This window comes from Musca autumnalis, unplaced genomic scaffold (assembly GCF_047663935.1).
Source record: "Musca autumnalis isolate F117 unplaced genomic scaffold, ASM4766393v1 scaffold_1, whole genome shotgun sequence".
NCBI classification, from domain to species: domain Eukaryota; kingdom Metazoa; phylum Arthropoda; class Insecta; order Diptera; family Muscidae; genus Musca; species Musca autumnalis.
Genome location: NW_027411644.1, coordinates 307,742,204 through 307,764,173, shown reverse-complemented (window position 1 = coordinate 307,764,173; position 21,970 = coordinate 307,742,204). Strand labels below are relative to the sequence as shown.

The following is a 21,970-nucleotide window of genomic DNA, read 5'->3' as shown; positions in this document are numbered from 1 at the left end:
TCATCCCTACGTTCAAAGAGAGGCCTCACCCAAAACCTTCTTGGTCTTGGTAAACATTTCAAAGCCTCATATAACCCGTAGGCAATATTTGCATAATAGCGTATTGTTAAAATATCCATCAAGATAAATAATTTTCCAGATTTTGTTTTCAAACAAATTTCTAATTGTGAGCGCGTCACACATACACATACTATTGCATTCAGAAAACATATGTTTTTTAGTGGTGTGTTGGTGGCGCGTCTCATGTGCGTTAGCAAAATCTAACGCGTGTGACATATCAGCGCGTAACGCATCGCAAAACTCAACGCGCCGTATGTGCCGAGGCCTTTATAGCTCATTTAGACTAGCCATAAATCCTCGACTGGATTTAATAAATCCAGTACAAATCTCATTGCATTTAGATATACATTTTGGAGGATTTAAATGTCAGTCAGCTGATTTTTGTTCATAGCACAATTACCAAGGTAGATGCATCAGCCCGTCTGAACGAATTTGAAACGTTAAAAGAATTTTTTGTAAATTGAATTCGTCTCAAAAACACACGTCAAATTACAAATTTATGATTTAATACTGAAAATGTTAGCACATTATGCTACTAATGCTAACTAAAGAGCAAATAAAGAATTATTTTATCGCAGTTTGTCCATCTAAATTAAATAAACGAATTATTTTATCGTTTAGACATCATAAATATTAGTCTTGGTTGATTAAAATCAACTTTGTACATCAAAACAAATTTAATTTTTCCGCCTTGTTTACAAATTTTTACATTTTAAATTATTTTTAGTGTAACAATTCACCGATGCATCTACCTTGTTTCTTGTGCCAGCTTCCAACTTTTTGAATTTTCTAGCAACATGTTGCAAAAAACAGAGTTGTATACGAGGATTTATGCCAGATTTAAAACAAATCCACTCAATAGGAGGATTTATTTTTGTATGGGAAATCTGGTAAATTATCGCCGGATTTAGCAAATAAATCCTGATAATGCGCTAAATCCGGCTAATGAGATCGTATCTAAATGGCCTATTACTTCTTGTGTCAGATGTGGGTATCTCCAAAAGCTGTAATAAAATTCAATAAACGAAGGGACGTGTCTCCATAAATACTCCAAAATGGCTGCAGTTCGTCTGAATAGTGGCTAATTTTACAAAATGTAAAAACAGCAAATTATAATCTTTAGTTGTTGTTGTGAAATTTTCCCGACTTGCAACGGAAATGTCTAATCTTCTACCGGAAAAATACAATGTGGTGACTGTCAATTAGTCATCAAGCAAGTTCGTAACGTATGTCTGTAAAAAAGATTTTGAGTTAGTCGATAACGTATCGTAAATTCATTTTACTATGCGATGATGACAGAATGCATTTGTTATGGGAAAATAATGGATTACTAGGGCAGAGAATATAATGTAATGGTATAGATAAAGCGATATTTGTTATTAAAAGATTTTAACAGTAATTCTACAACAACATGCATACGTGAAAGGTAGATCAGTGGAAACCGCATTACATGAGGTAGTACACCACATAGAGAGGACCTTCGAAATGAAGATGTACACACTCGCAGTTTGCATCGACATAGAAGGTGCTTTCAACAACGTCAGCACGGAAACGCTGATCCACTCCTTAGACGAATTTCGTGTAGGCAGAACGCTGAGGAACTGGATACACGACATGCTAAGGAACAGATGGATAAGCTGCGCTCTACATGACGTAACAAGAAAAGACAAAGTAGGGCTGGGAACGCCTTAGGGGGGATTTTATCGCCGCGTCTGTGGTTCACTACCATAAATAGTCTACTAAGGTCCTTAACCAAGGAAGGATTTGAACCAGTCTATTATGCAGACAACGTTATAATATTTCTAAGGGGAAAGAATCCAAATCTACTTTGCAGGAGGGCCGAAGAGGCTCTAAATATAGCTTACAACTGGGCTAGACCAAGAGGTCTTAATGTTAGCCCGGAAAAAACAGAGTTCACTAGGAAAACGAAATTGGGCTCCGTAGAGGAACCAGTTTTCCTGAATAAGACATTAACTATATCTCCAACAGTTAAATATCTGGGGGCAATCCTAGATAGGAAGCTCAAATGGAAAGATCATATTCAGGAAAGGGCTGCCGAAGCACACAGATGTTGGTCAATTTGTAGAAGGGCTATAGGCTCAAAATGGGTTTTAATCCTAGAATGATACACTGGCTATACAGAAGCGTAATAAGACCGATTCTTACTTACGCATCTGTTGTATGGTGGACAGCTATGAACAAAAAGTACAATGTGGAAACATTGCAAAAAGTCCAAAGAATGTGTTGCCTAGGCATTAGCGGGGCGTTAGGACTACACCAACTAGGGCTTTAGAGACAATTCTTTTTGTCCACCCGATAGAAATACAGGTAAGGTATGAAGCAGCCATCGCGGCTATAAGACTGAAAGCCATGAGCGAGTGGATCGAAAGAGACCACCAAACATACCACCAATGCATATTACGGTTCACAACGGGTGAATCTATAAATCAAATAGTATCGGACCGGATACCAGAATGAAGTGAAGTAGCTCTGTGTGAAGTTCTAATACCGGACAGAGATATGTGGATCGATGGATCCCTTGCACAGATTCCCGCTGGAAGCTGCGGGTTTACGGACGGGGCTGTGTTAGGGGGAGAACGGGACTGGGTCTTTATATCGTAGACACGGAAACGAGGATCTCCCTTCGTCTGTCGGATCATAACACGATCCTGCAGGCCGAAATCCGAGCGATCACAGAATGTCTGAACTGGTTTAAAACAAATACAAGGCCACTCACAGTTAACATCCTTACGGATAGTAAAGCAGCAATTAGAGCTATAACAAGTAAGGCAACAATATCGAAAACTGTCTTAGAGTGTAAAAATGCAATTAACGACTATTCGCATTATGGCTCGGTAAACATTATATGGGTACCAGGACACATAGGGATTACGGGAAACGAAGTAGCAAACTCCTTAGCAAAACAAGCCAGGGAGCTACCTACAGTAAGTCTAGACAATGCCAAGCCTTTAAAGGCGGCTCGTATAGAACTAAAAGCTTGGACAAAGAATGCTCATATATCCCTATGGAATAACCAGGAAAAGGGAAAAACTACAAAAATCCTATGGGGAAACCCAGACCAGGACAAAACAAGTGACCTCCTAGTGATGAGTAAAAAGGATATCAGTAGACTGATCGTTATCCTCACAGGGCATCTAGGACTACGAGCGCATCTGCACAGGATAGGCTGTGCAGAGAATAGTGAATGCAGGGCATGTCGCGAGGACAACGAAACGTTGGAACACTATCTCTGCCACTGCCAGGCTTTCACAAACTTGAGAACTCAACTAATGGGAAACGACATAATTACAGGACTCGACCATATCAAGGACATCGGGTTCAAAAACTTGAGGGACTACGTCAACGGGACGGAACTCCTAAACTAACAACAACTTCCAGGACACATAAAATTAGAGCGCACAACAGGCCTCTTCTGGCTTCAGTGTATGCCCTTTCTTTTTAAGGACATGTGGTGATCTTGAATCACCCCTCTTTTCAACCTAACCTAACAGTAATTCTATGAAATGAATCTACAAGATGGTAGGCTGGATGTTAATTAAAACTCGAGTGTGTGTGTGATAAATATGTATAGCTGTGTTCCAGAACTAAAAAGTTTTTACAATTTTTACGACTTTTACACATTTTACTCCAAAAATCGTTCCCGTACACAAAAAAGTTTTAAAATGTTCACATCTCTTTAAACAAAAATGACACTGAATGACGCTCTCTTTAAAAACTTTTTGCACGAAAAATTTGGGCGTGTAAAAAATAGTAACATGAATGCCGGCGTCTAATTGGCTGTTACGCCGACTTTGACATTTGTTCCAGTTTTTTTGACGTATTTCCATTTTTCCGTTCAAGAACTATTTCAAAAAACTTGTGTGTGACAAAAAATTTTTTGCATTTCTCTCTTACGAATTTTACTATTAAAAAGTACGGGAACGAAGCTTATGTAAGTGATTAAACGCTGGTCAATCGATAGTCTGTGGTTTGAGCAAATAAATGCTTAATATGAGAATCATGACCCAGGGTGAATCAACTTTGTATTTTGACGGAATACTGCTTTGTGCTAAGTTTACATTTACGAAATCCACTCGATTTCATCTGTCAATTGCACAGCTCAAACGTCAAATGAAATCTCATCTGAAATCCATTGGATTTCATTTGACGTTTAACCTATGGATTTGACAGATGAAATCGAGTGGATTTCGTAAATGTAAACATAGCATTGAGGACCAATAGCACAGAGATTTGCGCAATGAACTTTATAGTTTGTACATAATTTGTTGACATAAATTAACAATTAATATGCAATTCGCTACAATGTTTCTGCAAGACATTAGTTGACTGCCTGTACCAACAAGAAATTCTACCGAGAACAAAAGTCCGTTTGTTTCTTTGATTCTGGCGCTGACTGAGTATGAGTACATGGTTGTTATGAAAGGAAGAGAATACTGAGAGAATGCACGCGTTGGTATACTTCTTCCTTGTATGAACGTTAGAATTTTTTTCTGTTGATGATTGTGGTGGCAGAGAGGGTAGACGGGAGTAGTTGTTGCAAAGGGCAGCCATGCACGCGTCTTTACGAAAAAGTTAACTACAACTCTCTTTCCCATACAAAAACCCAAATTAGCATTCTCTTCTTGTGCACCATTGTTGTTGTTGTTTTATTCGTGTTTTGCTCGTTGGAGATTTATACTTTGTTTCTTTTTGCAACCACTCATAACAGGCGAGTTGATGATCGTGGATGTTGGTAAATTTTGGCAGTTTTCTTAAGACTTTCGTTGCGCTAAGAAGTGAAAAGTGTTCTAACAAGAGAATTGTGATTTTTAAAGAGTTAAAACAAATTTTATAGTTGCTGAAATATGGATGAGAATGTAAGTACAGTAAAATGTCTTTTCTGTGAGGAAATATTACCAATATCGGACAGTCTGTTTATACACATTAAAACCCATTACTGTGAGGCTGGGACAACTTTTTTGTGTAATTTTAAAGAGTGTTTTTTTTAACATTCAGTTCAAAGGGAAGCTTTAAAAAGCATGTTCTTAGACATGCAAAAAGTACAGGAACAGTGTATTATAATACAGGAAAAAATGAACCTGACTCTAACATCCAAATGGTCAATGTGGACGACAATGTGGAACAAATTGAAGTAGAAACTATGAATGAATATGTTAGCGACAGCGAAAGCATTTACAACGAAAAATTGGATGAAATTCGCCTTTCAGTTAGTCTCGGGCCACACTACAGTAATTTCACTGACATTTTTATATGAAATTATGCGTCTCTAGATCGACGTCCATAGTAGAGTAAAATCATAAAATTGCTGCAGTGGGGAATTCGATTTAAGAACAGCTAATTTCATGAACTTCTTTAATGAAATTCACGCTAGTGTGGACCGGGACTTAGTAAATTTCTTATTCGGCTGCATTCGTTTAATAACATTTCATTTAATAACATTTCTATACAAAAGTTAATTGATGACTTCTTACTAGATCCACATATATAAAAATATATGTAGTAACTACAATGTTTGCTGATATCAAAGACATTTTTAAGGGAGTTAATTCGGAGCATAAACTTAATAAAATAACAAAAGATATGGGTCTTTTTGCAGAACCAACATTTTTTAATGTCGAAAATGATCAGAAATCGAAAGCCATGATTATGCCAATAGATTTTCAATTTAAAAACACAAGAAAACAAAAGAAAATTTTTCTCATATCAAACATACTGAAAATAAACCAAAAATTGAAAATTTTGTGCAAGGTGAATTGTGGAAACAAAAAAAAAAAAATTGATGTACCCCAATGAAGCTTTAGTTCCATATTTTTTGTACTTGGACGATTTTGGTACTAACAATTCTCTAGGTTCGAAATCAACTAAGAATTCTGTTTGTAACTTCTACTACAGTTTTCCGTGTATTCCAGGAAAATCCTCAAAGTTTAATGAAATATTTTTAGCCGCGTCAGTGCTTGCCGATATTAAAAAATACGGCAGCAGCTGTTATACTTATAGCAAAAATTGCATCATTAGAAATTGAGGGCATAGAAATAATTACACAAAATGGGAAAATAAAAGTACATTTCATACTAGCCTTGGTTTTAGGCGATAATTTAATATCATTAGGCAATCTAAATGATATTCCCACATTTCAAGCCACAGAAAATTATTATGTGGACATCATGCACGATATTTTTGAGGGGATAGCCCACCCGATTTTATGCAAATCATTGCTTTACTTCATAAAAACAATGAAATATGTAAGCATTGCCCAAATAAATTTAAGGCTAACATCATTTTCTTATTGTACAATTGATAAGGGCACAGAAAAGGTAAAAATATCGCTGAAAGAAGTAGAAAGTGGAAAATTGAAGTTATCAGCAAGACAGATGATGTCATTTTGTTACTATTTCTCTATATTAATTGGGGAGTGCAAACCCCAAAACGATGTTGTATATACGTATGTTTTAAATTTCTTAAGATTGGTTGGACTTCTATGCTTTTATATAGACGACAACCTTATATCAAGAATAAAAAATGATATAGATAACTAATTCTAATTCCAAGGAATTCGTAACATTATTTAAGTGTCCGCTGACTCCTAAATTTCATATTTTAACTCACTATCCTACCATTTTAAGAAAATCTGGACCTTTGCGAAATATCTGGAATTTTAAAAATGAAGGAAAGCATAGAGAATTCAAGGTATACTCACATGTAATTACATCTCGTAAAAATATTCCAAAATCGTTTTCTTTTAAGCATCAAATGAAATTTGCAAATTTTCTGTTAAATGACAAATTTGTAGAAAGTAATGTTTTCAAAAAAAAAAAGATTTTTGACAAAAAACATTGAGAAAGACTTAGTCCATAAAATGAAATACGACACATTTACTTTGTTTGCTGAAGCAGTAATATGGGGTTATAAGTACGACAATTCGTCATTTGTGTGCACAATAAAAGGGGAAATATTTGCAATAGTTTGTATTATTGAAGCAGACAATGACATTTTTGTGTATTGCAAAAAAGCTGACACTGTGTACGATACTAAATTTGGGCCGTTCCGGTTTTTAAAATATATTGAAATTTTTTTAATTTTACACATAAATGATATAACTGGTTCTCCAATAAATATATTAAAAACCGCTACTAACAGAGAATATATTAAACCTAAAGAATTTTATCATATTATTTCATAAAATTGTAATAAGTCTACTGCTGTTGATGACGTTGGAAATATATTATCATTGTGGAAGCTGCAACACATAAAAAAAAACACTTTATTGGTAAGTAAAAATGATCCCTAATTATTGGACTATTCCAAAACTGCAAGAATCTAGAAATTTTCACTATTTTCTTCGATAACATAAGAGAAAAATTGTTATCGCAGTCAAACTTTGTGGATTCTTGCAGGTTCTTGAACAGGAATAATATTTCATTAATTAATTTAATTTATGTACTTTTTCTTTGCACCGTATTACTCACGAAGTGTTGAGCATATTGACACCGAGGCATATTGAAATACTATTTCAGGGATTGGCAGTAGGAGATATGGCGATATTTGAAAATAATTTAACAAAGTGGCAACTAGAATCCACCGATACTAAAAATACATCTAAAACACATACCAGTTTGGAATCCACAGATTACGATTTCGTCAAAAAACCAATTCATTAAGTTAAAGATATGCTGATGGATACGCAGAATGCAAATAATAATAGTCTGAATGAGGAACAGCCAAATTTGTTAATACAATAGCAAAATATGATGAGTCGAAGGGATACGCTTGTTCACTTTCAGACAGTGATGAAATCGAAAACCAAATTTGTGTGTTATTTCCATCGGAATCACAGGTACTTATTATACTTATATGTCGAAATAGTTTCCTTTAAAATAATCTTTAAATTCAATTTCATTTAGGATTATTACACGTCAGGAAAAAGAGGAAGATTGTATAATAAAATATACAATTTAAAACGATACACCAAAAGCCTTACCGAGGAGAGTGAACCAGTTTGTGGATGAAACGGTCGCATGCAAAAAATTTGGTAATAATTGTTTTATTTCCTATATAAATATTTATATATTATTTATGTTCAAATATTTACATATATATTATTTATTCAGTTCCAGAAGCTGAGTGCGATTCGCCCTCAGTTGTATTCGAAGCCAAAACACTACAGCTGATGAAATTTACTGGAGAAAATGTTCACAGCTTCGATTTTCCCAAATAGAAAATTCAGAGAGTACCAGTGATATTTTGAAAACTTGGCCGGAATATACAAAGCCTTCTGGAATTAATTTGGTAAGTAAATTACTTATTTCCATAAAAATTCATTTATGAATATTTTCTTCTCCCAAAGATTGATATAGATTTTTCACTTAAATACCCTCAATCCTGTGATCTTATTTTAAAGTAGCCACTATACGAGAGAAAACTTTGGCATTTAACAGCTTCTAAAATTCCTTCTAAAATCGTAACTAATATCGATAAATACGACGAAGGGTAAGACCGTGTTTTAATTTAAGTGTCTCAATCCAAATTAATTCAGAATTATATAACTATTTCATTTCAGAATCAAATTTTTTTTTTTTAATATTTTGGAATTTGCTCCATCTTTTTCCACCCCAACAAAAGCTCATCACTGACAAAACTGGCATAAAAATTAAACGAAAGTATTCCATTCCTGATTCACAGAATTCGTTCGCTCTTATTGCGGAAAACAAAACAAAGAAATGGACCTTAAATTGGAACTGTTGAAACTGCGCAATGCCAATATCCAGCCTCTACTGCTTATTACCGGAGAACCGCATAGTGTCAAGCAAATACACATCTACTTCGACGGAATACGTTTTCCAGTCTTAAAAATTTTAACAGCTGTAGATTTATTGTTTAAAATATTCTTTGTATTCAATTTAATATTTTTTATAATTTTATTCAAACCTTTTTTTATGAAATGAAATCTGAAAAGAAATTTCCAAAAATAACAGAGAATATATTAAACCTAAAGAATTTTTTCATATTATTCCATAGAATTTTAATAAGTCTACAGCTGTTGACGACATTGGTAAGTAAAAATGTAAAAATGATCCCTTATTATTGGACTATTCCAGAACTGCAAGAATCTTGAAATTTTCACTATTTTCTTCGACATCATAAGAGAAAAATTGTTATCGCAGTAAAACTTTGTGGATTCTTGCAGGTTCTGGAACAGGAATTATATTTCATTAATTAATTTATGTACTTTTTCTTTGCATTTCAGAACACCGTATTACTCACGAAGTGTTGAGCATATTGACACCGAGGCATATTGAAATACTATTTCAGGGATTGTTGAACATTTGTACATGGAATACCCGAAAAAATGGACCAACATACTCCTTTCTTGGGACTATAGTCCATGGCACAATTAGCAGGGTAGTGGCATCGTAAAATTTTGAATATGTTATGTCAGAATTGTCTTTATGTTGTTGTGGAAATTACAACAAACACAATTTTTTTATAAAGGGATTTGACTTTTCATATTTGAACAGCTGGTGATACCACTAACTGGGTAATTGTGCCATGGTCTTCTAGTCCCAAGAAATGTTCAACAATTCCACGCTTGAATCCGTAACCTAAAATCAATAGGCTTATTTTTCCATAAGTCAATTTTCCATTGCAAGAGTTGTATCAAATTCCGAATCATTACATTTTTATTCAACGTATGTATGTATGTGGATTATAAGGGAACATATTGTAAAAAATATAATATATATGTAACACGTACATAGTATATACATAAATATAAATTGTCAATTTATCTTTAAAGTAGTCATTTTATTTTTTGCCATAACGACAACGTCCACGGCATTTTGTTGCTTTATCGCCAAATTTAAGATGATACATACACAATGCCGTCGTATCATCACGTTCTGCCATTTTCAATTTTAAATCGGCAATTTCTTTGGACAACAATGAAAGTTGAGCTTCTAATGAGCCGACCTGCATCGGAGCTCTTTCAGGTGGCACAGATACACTGTTGACATATCCGCTGGTATCTGTGATTGCTAATAGAATTTTATCTGCCAATACAGCCAGTGTATTGAGATCATCATTAGATATTGAAATTATTCCCTGTACTTTGGATGGTAGACGATTCATCCAAATGGGTTTTAAAATGTTATCGTTCATATCTCGGCCGCCCAGCAGACGCATCTTATTAAGCAAATCTGATGGTTTTCCATCGCCAAGATCTAAATGTTGCAATCCTTTTATTATTAAATTTTGCTTATTGCATTGGAGAAGAATTCGTTGTTTTAGTGTTTCATACAAATTTGGAGTTGAGGATTCTTCAGTGGTGCCAATAGCATCAACTATTTGGGGCACTGTACTATTTTGTATAGCAGTCAAAACGGTGTGATATTTTGTGGACTCGCTAACAATAGAAGCTGTGGTAAATTGTGTTTCAACTTGGGCGAACCATTTTTCGGGATTTTCTGCACAAAATGGCGGAATGCGTAATATGGAAATTTTTGTTGCTTCCTTGGAATCTTCCTCTGCTGTTGTGGCTGTGTTGACGTCATTGGCATTGTCTCTCTCTGTAGCTGTTTCCCTTTTCGTAGAAGATACAAGTTCTGTGAGCGTTGTATCAGGATTATCAGTTGTGCTAGATGGTTCAGTGGAATTCAAAATCGTTTCCATTACGCCATTGTTAGACAAAGGCTTCTGGTTGAGAGTCCTATTTTTGGGTATGGCGCCCTTTCCAATAGGAATTAGCTTTTCAGCTTCAGTTGTCGACAATTCTGGTTCTACAGAGTTTGTTGCGTTATTTCGTGATTCCCCGGAAGTAGCGGTTTCATTACTCTCCTTAGATTTAGTTATGGATGTAGCGGAATTCCGAGAAGTAGTTGCAGCATTGGATGGCTTGTTTTCACTATCAAAAGCTGTAATGTTAGTGGTGAACAAGGGTGCCATGCCAAAAGTACTGTCACTTGAAGCCTGGTCAACCTCCGAATTGGAGGATTGATTTGCATTTTTATCAAATATTGCTAAAGAAAAAGGTCTTATAGCAGCCGTAGTCGTGTTTTTCTTTACCGTAGTTTGATCGAGCAGCGAAGCAAAGTCGCATGACTTATCAGAGGTATCTCTTACTGTGCCACTACGTGGTTTACGAGAATTATACATTCTTCTGCCATTGATGGATGTGTTTTGTCTAAAATTTCTATTTAACTTGTTGGTATTTGTGTCTGTTGATTGCGACGGCAGAGATTCTCCAAAAACAGAATTTGACTTTATAGAAGTTGATGTTGCTGTTGAGCTAGCATTTGAAGCTATGCTTGTAAATGTACTAGATTGGCCAAATGTAAAGCTTGCAGGTTGCGTTGGGGATTGGGCAAAAGAACCAAGAATACTTGGTTTTAGAATCGGTGACCGAGAACTTTGACCGAAAATCCTGTTATCTTCGTTACCGAAAATGCTGATGCTTGCCGAATTTCCAAAAACATTGGTACTTGTGGCACCTTCACCGAATACCGAAGTGACAGGTTGGTGTATTGTTTGACCGAAGACACTAACCCTGCGCTTGACCAAATAATCTTCCATGCGTAATTCTTCCAAAGATTTGCCTTCGTATTCCTCCATTGCAGTAATACAATGGATTTCACAATTGATATTGCACAGTAGCCCGTCACGCATTATAGTGTCTGTAAACATTGTTGGCACATATTTTGCAATAGATGTGCCTGGATTTTTTGCCACAATAAAATTATCCGATTTGCATTTGGCTATTGATGCGGCAAGACTTAAGCCAGGAGAGAAAAATCCCGATTGTTCAAATGTCACAGAGTTGGATTTGCCAAAATTAAAGCCATTCTTCAATTGCGTTTGGCCAAACGGCGAAGTACAGCTAATTGCAAGAGGTTGACCAAATATTGTTTTGTTGAAACCTTTACGATTTGCCGTGTAATCTTCCATACGCAGCTCTTCTAATGATTTACATTCGTATACCCTCATCCTAGTAATGCAATGGTATTTTACACTGACGTTACATTCGTCATCTATAATTGGTATATAATTGGCAATAGATGTACCAGAGCCGTATTTTTCTCCACCCATGGCGTTAATGTGGGGAGTAACTGCACTTAAAGATCTGAATCCGTTTGAAGATAAGAATCCAACGCTTAGACAACCATCTGCCTTGATGGTATTACCAAACGGCGAATGTTAATTTGGCTGGGGTGACTGTAGGTTGCTGAACTAAATAATAATGAAAAAACTTTATAAATATGACAATACATCTATCCATGAACTTGATACTTACAATTAAATACAAACTGACAATTCGTGTTGGATCCAGAGTCCGTTAAAAAGGTATTACCACTAGCCACTGGACCAGTTGATTGCCAAGGTATTGTTGAAGAACGAAATATAGATGTCTTGCTTTGTTCACCAAAAGACAATGAAAAAGGATTGGTTGATTTATTAAAAGCGCCTCCAAAACTGTTGAATTGTATAGTAGACTCAACTTTTGGCTTATCAAACATCTCTGAGACAGTACATCTTTGGTAGGAAATACAATTCCTTTTAAAAAGAATAGATACACAAGGCCTATTTTGCGTTTGAAGGTACATGAGTGAATATTGCGAAAATACTAGTTTCTGTGTCCCGAGGCATTTAGGGTTACACATATTGAGAAAAATTAAATATTTAGAAACGGAATAAGTAAAACAAATTGTCCTTTAACGAGGTCCAAGAAACAAAATAAAATATTTTACATATTTATATGCAAAAAACTGGTCGCAAGGTGCAAAATGTCATTACCGTGCGTGTCCCCAAACGATTTGAGTTCAAAAAAAGACTGATATTCATTAATTTATTAAAATATTTTATATAAATGAAGTACGCCGAGTTATTCTAGAAGAATTAACCAAGTCAGTTTTGGTTTCATAAATATAATTTTATTTTTGAAATTATATTTTTGAGACATTTTAGTCGTGTCCTAATTTTTTCGTCATTCCCTTGCTCCAATGTGTTTGTTAAGAAAAAAATTATTTAAACCGGTCTTTTGTTTATGTGTAACCTGCCAAAGTAACGACAATTCCCGTTGGTTTTAATGATAATCGACAGAAGTGAAAAATGTAGTCAGTTGTGTTAGAGCTGTTGAAGTGTTTAGTGTTTTTTGTGCATTTTCCACAAATTTCGTCATTCCCGTGGTGAGTATTTTTTCAGTTGTTTATGTTATAATTTCCAAATAATGGTATGTGTATGTTAATCTTTTTAGTCTGTATTTAATTATTTTAAATTTTATAAAAGAAAAATAACATTTGCACATTTTAATCCAAGAATACTCATGTTTCCATCATTACCGTGCGTATTTTCTACGTACGATAATGATGAAAGAAGTTCGGAAATGACTTTTAATTATAAATTTGAGATTTTTCAATCAATGATGATTATTTAATAAATTTATTATAGATTTAGTAAACATATCATCAAATACAACATGGCACTCTCAAAAAATAATGGTAAAAATGCAGAGAATAAAAAGAAGCATGCAGAAAAGGAGCGAGAGCGTCGTCGTAGAATAAAAAACGATCCTGTCAAATGCGCCGAACAAAAATTGAATGGAAAAGCACGATATTTAAAAAAGAAATATTATAAGGTTATTAAACCAATCAAGGAGATGACCCCTAGAGCACAAAAGTCACAAAGAAAAAATTGGGCTATAAATTCAAAGAATTATAGAAAAAGTAAAAAACATTTGGATGAAAAAAGGACATCAAAATATGACAGACCATTCCCCACCAGGAGATGTTGAGACGATAACCTAGATCCTCTTATTCACAAATCAAAGCAGAATATGAGAGCATATAATCGCAGACTGTTAGTTAAATGTATTTCTTCTAGGCTTGGTCTTCCCAAAAAACATCCTCTAATTTCACCGTGGATGGGCAAAACTATACAACTATGTAAAAAATGCTCTAAGATATAGAAATTGCATAATTCAAGAACTTTTTTAAATTAAAATATTTACATGTATAAAAATAAATAATAATAATTAACAGAATTTAACTTTTAGAATTTGACAGACAACTATTTAAGTTATTGTCAAATATGTTAATCAATTTATTTTGTTACTCTTAAATGAAACTCTGTATAATTTGAATTGTAAATTACAAAGGAAACAAAATAAATAAATCTATCTATCTATCTAATCGCAGACTGCAAAAAAATTTGCGCGTAAACATAAAATTGAGTTGGCTAAAAAAAAAACGGAAGAATGGATGACAGATGATATAAGAGAACTCCGCAATGAAAGGATAAAATACAAAAACTATGAAGTCTACTGGGAACTAAATCAAGAGATCCGAACAGCAACACGTGCTGCAAAGAATGCACATATAAATCATCAGTGTCAAGAAGAAGTTCTGCAAGCATTACACGATGACTATAATCTCCATAAGAAATTAAAGGAAGTGTCAGGTGTATATCGTAGAACATCACCAGGAATTTTATTCGACGATAACAACAAAGCTTTATTTGACATCTTAGAAAAAAAGAAGACATGGCAAAATTACATAAAAGAGTTATGAAAGGTCGGCATACAACATTCACTCAATGCAAATTGAACCAACTGGAAGCCCAATAAGCGAAGAGGAAGTGAAAGTTGCAATAAAAGCATTAAAAGATAAGAAAGCAGCGGGACCGGATGAAATACCGTCAGAAGTACTAAAACTACAATCAACAATATCTATAATACAGGCGTATATCCCAATGACTGGCTTTTTTCAACATTTATCGCCATACCGAAAAAAAATAATGCACGAAGATTTAACGATTTCAGGTCAGTAAGCCTAATGTGTCATGCACTTAAAATTTTCCTTCGAATCATACATACAAGGATGTATCCGAAATGCGAGAAATATATGGGAGCAACACAATTTGGGTTTAAAGAAGGAATGGGTACAAGAGAAGCACTCTTAAGTACGCAAGTATTAATTAAAAAAAACAGGGAATTGCAAAAGGACGTATTTTTATGTTTTGTGGACTACGAAAAAGCTTTTGACACAGTCCAACATGACAAGCTTATCGAATTTCTTAAATCAATAGGAATTGATGGAAAGGAGTTAAGATGTATACAAAACTTATATTGGCATCAGGTTGCAAATTGAAAAATTGATGGAGAGACGACAGATAAAATTCCCATATCAAAAGGAGTAAGACAAGGCTGCATTTTATCTCCACTATTATTTAACATCTACGCAGAGAGGATATTCAGAGAGTCGGTCAATAAAGAAAATCTGGTGTCAGAATTAACGGAGAACTAATTAACAACATACGCTATGCCGACGATACCACACTACTATCAAACAGTATGTCTGGCTTACAAAAATTAATAGATAAGCTAACTCGATGTAGTGAAGAACATGGCTTGAGAATAAACACGAAAAAGACAAAATATAGGAAAAACTCACACATAACCAACACATCATTGTTGATAAACAACGCTGAAATTGAACGCGTAAACAAATTTAAATATCTTGGAGTATTGCTTAATGAAGAATGGGATACATCAACTGAAATAAAATGCCGCATAGAACAGGCCAGAAGTGCTTTCTTCAAATACAATAAAGTCCTAACAAGCCATGATATAGCCCTTCCTAGAAAACTGCGCTTTATTAAATGCTACGTTCGGTCCGTGTTGCTGTACGCAGCTGAAACATGGACAATAAAATCTGTGGATGAGAAAAAACTAGAGGCTTTTGAAGATTCCATGGACTGCTCGTACAACAAACAAAGATATTTTAAGAAGAATGAATGACAACTTCTGAAGATTATCCGAAGAAGAAAAACAGGGTACCTCAGCCACCTAATGAGGAACAACAAATACAAAATTCCACAAGCGATTCTCAAAGGAACTATTAAAGGTAAACGAACCAGAGGGAGACAAGAAACTACATGTTTACGGAATATACAAGACTGGACACATATCTCTGATGAAAGAAATCTATTAAATGCTGCAAAATGTAGACAACTCACCATTACAGAATGAATATTATAAAAAAATGCATGCACTAAATAGTAACATATTATAATGAATGAACAAAAAAAATGTATGATCGCTAATATCCGAACACGGATTTGCAAATAAAGAAGAAAAAAATAAACATATTGCAAAACTAAAGACTTGCTTAGAAAAGTATAAAAAGAGAATCGTTCACACGCAAATGGTTTCAAAGGGTGATAATCCATTAAATCTCAGCCCGAAATCTAGAGTAGTAGCAGTTTGCAATGATAACCCTTGTTTATCGAGCCCAGAAGTCAAAAAGAAGCTGCTATTTGCTGAGGTTATGCAGGATCAGTCGAGCAAAAGCTACAGTTCAATAAAACGGAGAAAATGCAAAAGAATTTTACAAAATTTGTTGACTGGCAGATAGAAATATAAGTTTCAAGAATATTGTCGCCACAAAATATTAAAGGACTGGAATATAAAAGATCGGATTATGGAGAACTCCAGGCTTATTAAACAAATAAGTGTCAGAAAAGGCATACAACGATTTTTAGAGCAGGATATTAATAGCCGGGTGTGCGCAGATTAAAAGGAATATGTGACAAAATATAAACAATCTCATCAAAAGCCATTTCTTACGGATTCGCTTAAAAATTTACACAAGAAATACTTGGTCGAACCTAACAGCACAATTGTGAGCTATAGTCCTTTTTGCAAAAATCGACGTTTTTGAATTAAAGAAACGAAGATTTCTAACAGAGATACATGCAAGTGCATAAAACATGCAAATATGGAGTTCATTATTGATTCTTTAAGCAAGCACTTTCGTGCCCTACTGTAACAGAGAATTGCCTATTTCGATCATGTCAATCCTGCAATGGTAAGGTAATATCATACAATGATAATGTAGAAGTTTTTAAATGGACCGCTGTAAAAGAGACTTACACCGACATCAAAACAAAAACGCAAAAGTTTGTTTCGAAAATGTCTAAACTCGTGACGATAAAGCCTTTAACGGAATATGTTAAAGGATAACATGAAACCAAACGAATTCCTTATCCATATGGATTTAAGCGAAAAGTATTGTTTGAGGTATGCTGAAGAAACACAAGCATTACATTTTGTTGGGTCAAGAAAACAAATCTCTCTACACACTGTTGTAACGTACACAAAATCTAACGACGCAAGTACATGTACGACGAAAACATATTGTACATTGTCTGAGAGTTTGGCGCATGGACCATCATTCATCTGGTGTCACCTTACACCAATTTTGGATGGTTTACCTGATAAAGTACAAATAGTCCATTTTTTAAGCGATGAACCTGCCACGCAATATAAAAACAAAACAATGTTTTCTATACTTGCAACTAAACTAAAATGTATGTTTCCCGAAATAAAACGGTTTACATGGAATTACCTTGAGTCTGGATATGGCAAAGGAGCTGCTGATGGGGTGGGGGCTGTTTGTAAACGAACAGCTGATAGGCACGTTGGTCAAGGTCACGATATTGCTGATTTAAATACACTTGTTGATGTTGTTAAGAAGAACGCAATATAAAAAAATTTGAACAAAATATAACTCAGTTAAGGCCAAACAATTTGTTGGCACGATGAAAGTTCATCAGGTAAGTATAGTATCGCTTTTGAAAGATTAAGATATTGATTTGTTTCTCAGGTTGTAGGGAATATTGAATCCTACAGTATATGGCCACGATCTTTAAGTTGTTTCGAGTGTACGACCACATGTGACCATTATCATCTAGGACATCTCGACTATACATCTATTTACAACATCGCTGATTCCCCAGCAAGTAGTATCGATGATGGATCATTCTCGTTGTTTCAGCATAATACAAAAAACAACCTAACGTATAAGGACATATACAGCTCCGACTTGGATGAGAAAGCGCTGTAATCTTCTGATAAATTATTGCAGTCAGACAAAGTTTTTAAAAAAATATATAAAATATGGTACGCACATACTTATCTCTCTTACAGAGCAAAACAGGAAGAAATTTACTGCCAGTCACCATTACACATATGCAGCTATTTGTCAATCAAACCTTGAGGATAATGATGTCAAAGTTTCGTTTTTTAAAAGTTGCGCTAGCACATCAGAAAACCAATTATTTAAATTAAATGAGAACGACTTTTCATACATTAACTTTGACCAAATAATTTCAATACTACCTACAGCAAACATTGTTTTGCAGGGCAATAAGGTGTACTATAAATTTCCTAGAGAAATTTATGTAAACGAAAGAGGCTGAAAGCTCAAAGCAAATCTGTTTAGCGGTTTTTGAGTCTATAAGGCACAAACAAACGTACAAACAAATTTCTATTTTATATATAGATGTACAAGGCACTTGAAATATAATATAAATAAAAACCTTTACCACTAACAATACAATAATAGAAGATACAAGATACTTGCCGAAATTTTAATTTTTTTAATATTAAAAAAAAAAACAATTTTGTAGGCTTCATTGCGCCACAACTACATTGGTCAGAATGGACTTCTTAATTTATATTCGATTGATACAGTATACGAAACAATAGTTTTTGAAACTTATGTTCTGTATATTAAACAATAGTACGTACAATAATACGTATTTTTATATTAAATTACATTGTGAAATTACCTCGATGAAGTCCGAGTACTTCATTACACCATAATCCAAGCAAATGTAAAATCTTCGGACAATTTAATGTGTGGCATTCATAATATTCTTAACGTCACTCCAATGTTTGCTAATTTCATTGCCCGAGAGCTCAAAATAATTCCAAAATTACTTTGAATTAATTTTATGTGGCAAATTTGCAAATTTCCTTTATCTACGAAATAATTATTTTGCCGAATACTCATTACGAGGTCCACAATGAAATGTCTGGTTCGAGTTAACATTTTATGACAAGTGTTCTATTATGTTAGTTAGTCGAAAAGTAATGTCGCTTAAAAACGTAACGTGACGTATTGACCATTGAGTGAATTTTACGAGTGAATTTTAAAAGCATTTTGCATTTAGCATGTTTTATTAAACATGCCTAATTTATGTTGTCAATTCCATACAATATTTGTCAAATAAATGACGTAATCTCCCAAAACACCTGTTTTAAGTGCAACTGTAAAATGCGTTTTAGCCACTATATAACGATGGAAAATTTCACGTCAAATGACAAACTTACACTGCGCTTGACCAAATAATCTTCCATGCGTAATTCTTCCAAAGATTTGCCTTCGTATTCCTCCATTGCGATAATACAATGGATTTCACAATTTATATTGCAGAGTAGCCCGTCACACATTATAGTGTCTGTAAACATTGTTGGCACATATTTTGCAATAGATGTGCCTGGCGCAGTCGTTTCTCAACTCTTGTTGACATTAGACTACGCGCCGATCCATGGTAGAACAAATACAAGGTAAAGTTAATACTCCAACAAATACAACTCGAACAACAACCACAAAGGAATTTGTTTTTGTTTGTAACGTTACTGCCAGTTGTATTTGTAAACAAAACAAGGAAATGTCTATAAATTATTGGAATTTAAAAAACTAATAATTTTTCACATTTGGTTGAATATTTTGGAAAACATGAATGAAAATTCGTTACATTTTCAATTTTTACGGTTCCACATCATTCCACTAAATGCATAAATTCTCGCAGAAAGTAGAATTCTTGCAGAAAAGTTTGGGGTCGCTGGAAATTCATAGAAAAAGGAGAAGCTGTTTCAATGTTTTGTTTTAGAAATCAAAGAAGCACATGTTTATTAGGGCTTTATTTTTTTAAATTTTAACAAAATACCTCACATATTAACAAACGTTGTATCGCCTCTACAAGCGGGGATTTACTGCGCGGCTTATCGTTCGAACTTGGAGGAGGTTACATATCATTGATATGAAGAAGTCTTTCTGGGAAATGGTTTTTTCCGAATGATATATTTTTTTCTCAAAAAATATATGTCCCTAATGTACATCGAAATAGAAATGAATGTATAAAATGACATATGAAATTTGACACTAACACTACAACCCAGTTCAGTCAGCTGGGTATTGCTGCTACCTTTTCTTGTTCTACCATGGCGCCGATCGTAGTAATTTCTTTCGTTTTTCTTTTATGCGTGTCTTCTTTGACATTATACATCAACACACACATCATACAATAATCAATACACACACCACACATCGTTCTTTCTTTTGTTTCATTAAAATTTTACAATTAATTGAATAAAAGTTTAATTTTTTATGGAAAATGGAGGACCCGGAGCAATCTTCTCGTTTGGATACGAGGAGAATGCTTGGTTTACATTTACGAAATCCACTCGATTTCAACTGTCAAATCCATAGGTTAAACGTAAAATGAAATCCAGATGAGATTTCATTTGACGTTTGAGCTATGGAATTGACAGTTGAAATCGAGTGGATTTCGTAAATGTAACTTAACAGAAGATTCGAGTCTGCTATTAATCCTGGATGTAAAAAAAATTTAAAACAATCAGCCAATACCTACATCCACACCATCAGCATCTACATCCACACACACATCCTATCCTACCAACTTACCTCAATTTCCCAATGATACTGTCCATTACAAAAACACAAACATTTCCACTAACAGCAATAACAATAGCGCAAGTAATGAAAAGGAACAAGTTGAGTTGAAAAAAAAAATGTTTAAACTTGTAATTTTTTTAAGTCCCAATTTACATTAGGCGAGTTTACTTGCGGCAATTGTCAGTTTGTGGGTGAGAGAGGGTGTTGAGAGGCAAAGGGTTACCATATACCTCACCTCTCTCTCCATCAAACTGACAATTGCCGCAAGTAAACTCGCCTAATGTAAATTGGGACTAAGTAGCCGGCCTTTGGGGGGGTTTTAAGACTTTCTCCTATGGACAGGTGCAAATCTAGGGCACGGGAACAACTTTTTTTTTAAATTTAAAATATTTCGCTTATCAGCTGGCCTTTAACAAAGGAATTTTTGGAACTTCAAAGGCCCATATCTCGGGAAGTATGGACTTCCGCAACAAATGTTATCTATATTTGTGATCAGGGTGACGAGATCTACCTGTGATAAAAATTTCATTTCGATCCGAGCATAGTTGCCCAGCTCGTCTTATGCCAATGAAAATAAGTCCCAATTTACATTAGGCGAGTTTACTTGCGGCAATTGTCAGTTTGTAGGTGAGAGAGGGTGCTGAGAGGCAAAGGGTTACCATATGCCTCACCTCTCTCTCCTACAAAATGACAATTGCCGCAAGTAAACTCGCCCAATGTAAATTGGGACTAATACGGCGTTTATATTATAGTTTTTTGCAGGGTTAACCTTCTTTATGAGGATTTATTTGAAGTATACACAATGGAAATGGCATTTGAAACCCTGACCCACTGGGTTAACCCGGTTATATGTAAACGGCCTATAACACAACTCATTCCAACAATAGCTGTGTTCCTTTACTTATGCCAAGTTTACACTTGCGCTCTAAAATCCACTGGATTTCACGAAATCCTGAAATACACCCCGGTGTTTACACTTATTTTTTATTGATTTCAAACATATCACAATAATCAAGGTAGATGGATATGCGCAGCTGATCGAACATGAATTTTCAAAACAAGTTGTTGTAAATTGAATTAGGCATCAAGAATATGCGACAATATAGAACTTAAGCTAGGGTCACACTAGGCAAATATTTGCTCCAGCGACAGGGAGTGTGTGTTTACTGAGAGCAAGTGAGCATAAATTTCAATGCATTACTTACGCTCATTTGCTCTCAGTAAGCGCACACTGCCGGTCGCTAGAGCAAATATTTGCCTAATGTGACCCTAGCTTTAATAACTTTATTTCGAAAATTATCGTAAAATTATCAATATATCGTATTAATTGTGTATAGTACAAATGAAAAAATAAAAAA

The 21,970-nt window shown here is 34.6% G+C and overlaps 1 protein-coding gene and 1 long non-coding RNA gene across 6 annotated transcripts in view; one reads left to right on the top strand and one right to left on the bottom strand.

Annotated features, from left to right (window-relative positions):
- Nup98-96 (nuclear pore complex protein Nup98-96) overlaps positions 1 to 18,942 on the bottom strand; it is a 43,204-nt gene extending 24,262 nt beyond the window's left edge. For both annotated transcript variants that reach the window (XM_073962147.1, XM_073962148.1), the window contains exon 1: positions 18,700 to 18,942. The gene's annotated coding sequence lies outside the window, so the exon portion shown is untranslated. The remainder of the gene's footprint in view (positions 1 to 18,699) is intronic.
- Positions 1,303 to 9,879, top strand: LOC141389908 (uncharacterized). 4 transcript variants are annotated; one of them, XR_012409210.1, is made up of 5 exons: positions 1,303 to 4,937; positions 7,274 to 7,348; positions 7,552 to 8,110; positions 8,190 to 8,367; positions 8,426 to 9,879. It is a non-coding gene; the product is annotated as an uncharacterized lncRNA (long non-coding RNA). The 4 variants fall into 4 exon arrangements; XR_012409209.1 differs by having other exon boundaries at positions 7,274 to 7,915; positions 7,983 to 8,110; XR_012409211.1 differs by having other exon boundaries at positions 7,274 to 8,110; positions 8,426 to 8,568; positions 8,639 to 9,879.
- Positions 18,943 to 21,970: the final 3,028 nt, after the last annotated feature.